Raw genomic sequence first — 7,253 nt, 5'->3', positions numbered from 1 at the left:
CCGCGCTCCCGAGCGCCACCTCGCTGCGCCGGGCGCTACTGCAGCCGCGGAACCCGCGCACCTGCGGAGGCGGCGCGGGGGGAACAGAGAGAGCAGAACCCGCGGAACTCCCGCCGCCAGCCCTCGGCCCGGCCGCTGAAAGAACAGGAAGGGCTTTTCTCTGCAAGATATAATTTTTTTTTTTTTTTTTTTTTTTTTTTTTTTTTTTTTTTTTTTTTGTGCTGCCTGACCTTGCAGAGAGATTGAGCTCGGAGCGCAAACTACAGAGACAGGTTTGGACGTTCGGTTAAAAAGAGCAAAATCAGATAAACTCTCTCTCTGCCCATTACGGCCTGAGAGCTCAGGCAGCAATTTCTACACCAAAAAAACCCCCCCCAAAAAAACCCCAACAAACCCTCACCACATTAACTGCTATTAACTACTTTGTTTGGATCAAAATAGTCCTTAGAAAGGAGAGTCATTTCCTTATGGAGAACGTACAACTCCTATTTCTCAAGATAATTTAACATTTTTTTTAAAATCTGTTTGTTTTCCCCAGGAAAAAAAAAAATTATTAAATGGTAAAACCCCCAAACACCAGCATTAGCTGATATAGTTCGAAATTCCCACGTCGCTTAAGGGAATAATCACAATAATAATAATGGAATAATCACAATAATAATGGAATAGGAAGCAGTGAATATCGCAATGTAAAGAAGGTGATGAAAACGCAAAGTCTCGAAATAGTTCCAGCACTTGGAGGACTCATTTGGAAAATTATTAAAAAGAAAAAGAAAAAAAAAAGAGAAGAGGAAGGCCCCTGCAGGCTCACAATAGGGACAGTGCCACAGGCGCATTTCAAAGCGCCCCGCGGATCTCCCCGGCTCCCAGGCAGGTGCTGAGAGAGGCGGATTTGGGGGGATCCCTTTTCGGTCCTGCCAAAGGAGGAAAGGAAAGTCCCCATCTCCCAAGCTTTTGGTGGCTTTGGGTGACAAGGGAGGGCAGACACCTCCCGGCTCGTCCCCGTTTGCAGAGAACCCCCTGCCCGGCAGCCCCGCACGGCGGTGCTTTAGCATGAAACGTGCTATTAAGTATTGATTAAGAGCATCCACATGTTATTCCGAGAATGTAAAGGGCTATTAAGAGCCATTTGACTTGGGCAGAAAGTAGCGAATATTAGTTAATGAGTAATGGAGAAAATAGAGAGGTGCGGGGCCCCAGCACAATTGGATTCTTTCAAAGAAAGCAGAAAAAGAAGACGGAGAGAGAGAAAAAAAATCGCTCTATTTTTTAATTCCAGCGAGAATTTCGAGCGGGAACAATATAACCCAACAGCTGCGACAGGTGGAAGAGAGATAATTGAGCAAAGGCTGCTTTTGACAATTAATATTGCGGGGAGATAATGTCCCCGGTCGGGGTTTGTTCAGAGCCCGGGGATGAGAAGGGGCAGCGCGGGGGATGCAGCAACACCCAGGAATTATGAAAAACATTTAGAATCATGGAAAAGAGGGGGGGAAAAAAACCCCACAAAACAAAACAGGAGGGTGAAAAGATTAGGAAGAATTTCTCCCTGTCCGGTGCGGACAGCAAATCCTCCAGGCTGAGAAGTTTGACAGTCCTAACACCACTTTCTTTTTTTTTTTTTTTTTTTTTTTTTTGGTCAAGAAAAGAGTGTTTCAGGTAGACAACTTAATGCCCGGAGTCTTTTCTTTAAAAAAAAAAAAAAAAAAATTTGCTTTTATTGCTATTGCACTTCCTACCACAAGATGCAGAGCAAGTCAGCGGAGTTTGTATTACAACTATGTCATAATGTTTCACTGATGCAAAACATGTAGCCAGAGGGGGTTGCTAATGATTCCTGGATTAGAGAGAGGGAGAGCGAGAAGTGAGAAAGAGAAAACCTGGTTTCCTTTTTTTTTTTTTTTTTTTTTTTTTTTTTTTTTTTCTTTCTTCTTAAACTCTGTAAAACCTGCCCGTTAATAACCAACCCTTGCGACATCTCGGGATCTTTGCACAGACACGCGGACCTGCCACGAGCCTTTTAAACACCGCAAACGTTTTGCATATTCCACCTATTAATTATGTTTGCAGCCTATTAATTTCAGGAGGTTCTTTTCAAGAGAAGACAACTTCCAACTTTGTGTCCGTGCGGAGGGCGGGATGCTCCAAGAGCTGGGGATTTCCGCTTCAAAGTTATCCCTGTGCCCCAAAAATCTCTCCCCTGGCTCTGGGATGTGCAAAACTTCTGTCCTGGGTGCGGCCGGATCCTCTCAGCCCCCCGAGGGGATGAGGAGAGGGGTGGGAAGGAGAGATGTGGGGGTGAAGGAGCGCCCTGCGGAGATGCCGCCCGGCTCTGCAGGGCTTTCCTCGCCCTCCTCCCGCGCTGGGCTCTGGGCCCGGTGGCAAAGGCTGTCCCGGGCACGGTGGGAGGTTTGGGAGGAGGGATGTGGCCCGGGCAGGGCTCTGAGCCCTCCTGCACCTGGGGAGAGCTGAGCTCCGGCCGCCCGGAGCGGGGTGCCCGTCCTGGCCTCGCCGTGCCTGTTCCCCGCCTGTTCTCCAGCAAAGCTGCAGCTGGAAAAGCTCTTCCCCATTTGACAAGATGGGTTTGAGTTTTCTTTTTAATTTTTCTACCCTTTTTTAAAAAATTATTATTATTTTCTTCTGAGAATGAGCCTCTGAAACGCGTCCAGGGAAGGACGGGCGCCCCGGGGAGTGCCCAGAGAGCCCCGGGAACCCGACGGGGGGACCAGTGTCACCTCCCTGCCCCGGCCACCGTGGGCTGGAGCCATCCCCGTCCTTCCCGCGGGCTCCGGGGGCGATATTGGCCGCCGTGGCCGCCCAGGGCAGCCCCTCTGGCTCTGTCCCACCCTCGGAGGGACTCACTGCCCTGTCCCATCCCTGTCCCCCGGGCCCAGCTCGGTGTCCCCCTGCAGGAGGCCGGATCACCCGGCGGGCGCTGGGGAGGGACCTGCGGGGACAGGTGGGATCAAAGAGCCCCAGAGCTGCCGCATCCTCGGGAAAAGGCAGAGGCGAGGAAAGGGCTCAGGTCACGGTTCCAGCCCCTGAGCAGGAGCTCTGCCCCTAAATCCCGCCTAAGCAGGAGCCGCGGGCAGGTCCCGGCCCTGCAGCCCGAGCCCGACCCCACCAGCCCCGGGCACCCCTTGGGGACGGGCAGCGCCAGGAGCTCCCCGGCCCTTTTATCGCCGCATTTCGCTCAGAAGAGATGAAAAATAATAAAAAAAAAAAGTTTCAAATGTGACCTACTTCCATCTCCCCCTCCCCCTTCCCTTCAGATATTCACGTCATCTATTAAGGGAGGGTGGGGCGGGGGGGAGAGAAGGGAGAAGCTAAATTTACGAGGTCTGGTGGGTTCTGGAGTCTGGGTGCTGGGAAACAGGTGTTGGCAGTTCGCTAGAGTGTCAGTCAACTTTTGGAGATGAAGTCATTAGGGAGGTAGTCTCCTCGGAACAATCTGGTGGTTTCAGTCGGAGTTAATTTATACCAAAAAAAAAAAAAAAAAAAAAAAAAAAAAAAGAGAGAGATGGAAAAAAAAAAAAAAAGAAAATTAAAAAAAAAATTAAAAAAAAAAAAAAAGGAAAGAAAGGAAAAAATAAAAGAGCCTGTAGAAATACCGAAGGGGACAAACATAACGAGAACAGATTCACACTCCCACAGATTATGCCACTTGGAAGTCACATCCTGAGAAAAATAGCCGCGGCTCTGGCACGGCGGCGGCGCGGGGCGGGCGGGGGCTGCGCCGGGGCCGGGAGGGCACAGCCGGGGGGAGAACAGGAGAACAGGAGAGCAGGAGAGCAGGAGAGCAGGAGAGCAGGAGAACAGCTCCTGGCCGCTCCCCGCACCTCCACCGCCCCCGCCCCGGCTCCCAGGGCGACAACCGGCCGGGAGGCGACGGCCCGGGGTCACCTTGTCCCCGTGTGTCCCCCCCGCACCCAAACCCGCCGCCACCGGGGCTGGAAATCGCCGCTGACCCTGAACCGTGTCCCCGCTGTCTGTGAAAAGGCCGGCGATCCGCGGGCCCAGACAAAAGGTTTCATGTGCACAAACACGATCCCCTTCAGGCCTGAGCAGGGCGCTGCTCCGAGCCGGGCTGAGAGCCCGGGGGGCGCCGGGGAGGGGAGGGAGGGGAGGGAGGGGGAGCCCGGCAAAGGCGTGGTGCGAGCTCTGCCTGCCAGGCATCATGGCATATCATGTGCTTCAAAAGATGGGGAAAGGGGGGGGGAAGGAAAGGAATGATGCTCAGATCCCCATCGCCCACCCCCCTTTGCAGTTGGGTGACAAATCACCTCCGTTGTATCAACCACTTGTTTCTTTTAGTATCGCGGGGAAAGATTTCATTAATGCTCCTCCAGGCCCCCCCCCCCCCCCCTTTCCTCCCCTCCCTCCAAATCTATTTTCTTGCTCAGAGTGTGTCTTCTAATCATAATTAAAATCGTCTCATATACATCGGCGTCTCTCGTGCGCATATTGAATTGCAGGTGACTGGGCGGAATGTTATTTCACTCGTGTCTCTCATTTTTACATTTACACTCGCACCAAAACCACCACCACCACCACAACAACAACAACAACAAAAAGGGGGAGGGGGAAGACCCAAAAAAAAAAAAAAAAAAAAAAAGGGAAAAAAAGCAAAAAAATTCCAGCTAAGGTGAATTGTGATCAGCGACAGAAAGGCGATAGTCGCGATCGATGCTTTGCTGTTTTACCAGGGAACCGCCACCCATCAGGGCCAAGCCCACGGTCAGCCCGCTACTTCACTTAATAGAATTAAGATTAAAAGTGAAGCGCTGGCGGAGGGAGCGGGTGTCGCAGGGACAGCGGCGGGATGGGCTGGCCCGGCTCAGACACTCAGGGGTCACTTCAATTTAGTGATTCCCACCTTATTTCCCATCTCCCGGTCTGTAGGTGCGGGATGCGGAGGGTCCGATCTGGCACTGGGCACAAAACTCACCCAGATGACCTTTTTTCCTTTTTTTTTTTTACCCCCCTCTTTAAAAACAGAGAAAGATGATCTCTGCGCCGTTATTTCCAGCCAGGTAATTAAGTCAGTATGATGGTTTGGAAGCAGAATCTCAATCCCACTCGCGGTGGAAGCCAAGTTTATTGTCTATCACTTCAAGGGATGGGGAGGGGGGGTTAATTTTAGCGCTATTATTATTATTATTATTATTTCTCTGCGTCCGAGGCCACAAGCAAAGCATAAAGCGAGGGGTGCTGGGTGTTTATTGCAGGCGATGTGACAGGCTGGGTGCAAGGAGGGAGTGTGGGAGAGTTCAGGCGAGGGCTGAACCAGCCCCGCAAAGCAGGGCTGAAACCGGGTCTTCTTTTTCTTCCAGCCTTACATGAGGCTTTAACATTCGTTTCTTTTTCTTTACTGGTTTTTTCCTTTTTTTTCCTTTTATTTTATCTTTAATTTTTTTTTATTATTTTTTAACCAAGCAGATACGCTTTTGTTCATTTAATTTCCCGACACCGTATTCAGCCTCTGCTCCTTAAAGTCCTTTGAGCGATAGGTCCACGTTTCTACCTCCTCTGGAGCAAATGCAAAATACACTTCAGCTCAAGGGCTGGAGAAAAAGCTTCTCCGCGAGCAGAAGCTCTGCTGAGCAGCCTGGTGCTGCTGATTATATAGTGCAACTTGAAATGATCTCAGCCGGTGGAATATTAATCAAATCAATCAGGGTTGACAAATGAGAAATATTTGAGGGAAGGTGGTAATTTACAACTTTGTTATTAGTTAAGAATCTCCCGCCTTGTAAGAGTAATTAATAACTCCTGGATGGGAACAATTTGGAGACGGCAAAGAAGACAGAGCCTTGAAATAAAACAGGATAAAGAGAAGGGGTTGAGGAGTGAACTGCGCCTCCGTGGAAGAGAAATTGCAAATGATTTTTTAAAAGATGTCTACAGGGGCATTATATATATAATATGTACATAATGTATACACGAGTATAAATATGGCACAATCAGGCGAGCGAGAGAGGGAGATTGGATAGGAGACAAATACTGGAAAAAAATAAATCAAAACATTGATTCTTGTGGTCACGTCTCCCATCCAAAGATTAGGCGAAACGCTGAGGTTTCAAAGCGCTTCAAAGAAATGATCCCCAAAATGCAAAAGTGCGAGGCAGAAACCAAAGGAGTGAGTCCGGAGTGGTTTGAGAAATGTATTTCTGTCGTTCACCCACACTCCCCCTCTTCAGTGCCTGATAAATGTGAAGACCCCTTTTCTCCCCAACTCCCGCTCAGATGGGAAAACTCAATTGTCTGCAATGTTTATAGTGTTAACCCTACTTATCTACAGAACCCTCCCCTCCCCACCCCTCCCTTTTCACTTTCCATAGACACACATTGATTATTAGACTGTATGGACCCCCCTCCTTTTCCACAACCCCACCCTCAACAACTGACCAAAATAATGACTTGTTGGAAAACTATAAATCATTTTCGTGTTTCAATCTCTGAAGACTCTATTTAAGTAAATAGGCTTACTGTGAAACAATGCATAGATCCAAGTCCTTCTCCGGATTGCTTCCAAATGCTGCCATCTCCAAAACTTTTATTTACAAGAGAAGAAGAGGAAGAAGAAGGAAGGGGAGGATTTAAAAAAAAAAAAAAAAAAAAAAAAAAAAAAAAAAAAAAGGCAACCCAAACTTTGGCAAACTTTATCTCTTCTTTATTATAAGCTTCAGCCTCGCCTTGGTAAGCCCCAGCCTGTTCTACAAAAGGTGGCTAGAGATTGAGATTTATTGGTTTCCAAATGAAAAGATTCATTCGATATAAGAGGTTAACTCAAAGTTCCTTAAACCGTGACTAGCATTGGCAAGGAGCTTTGCCTAGTCAGCACAAAGGCAGTTCAAAGAAACCTTTAAAAATACACACAGATATACATACACACAAACACACTCTCACACTTTAGCCTCAACTGCAATTTTCTTTTCATTTTTGTTTCTTTCTGCCATTACAAAGCCCTGAGCCCCTTTGTAGGTAGCTGGAGGTTTTCTTTTTTTTTTTTTTTTTTTCCTCCAAGCTGAACTTTGCCATTTTGGTGTTGACCAACCCCCTTTTCTTTTGCAACCAGTGAATGAAAAGACTCGATGAAGAAAAAAAAAAAAAAAAAAAAAAAAAAAAAAAAAAAAAAAAGATTAAGAAGTAAACGGGGGTGAGCAAAAAAAAAAAAAAAAAAAAAAAAAAAAATCCTTCTAATTTATAGCGAGCAGAACAACGTTTAAAAAAAATAATACAACCCCAAATCC

This window comes from Zosterops lateralis (assembly GCF_965231275.1).
Source record: "Zosterops lateralis genome assembly, chromosome: 13".
NCBI classification, from domain to species: Eukaryota; Metazoa; Chordata; class Aves; order Passeriformes; family Zosteropidae; genus Zosterops; species Zosterops lateralis.
The sequence above is the reverse complement of the archived record's forward strand: the minus strand, read 5'-3'. Positions refer to the sequence as shown.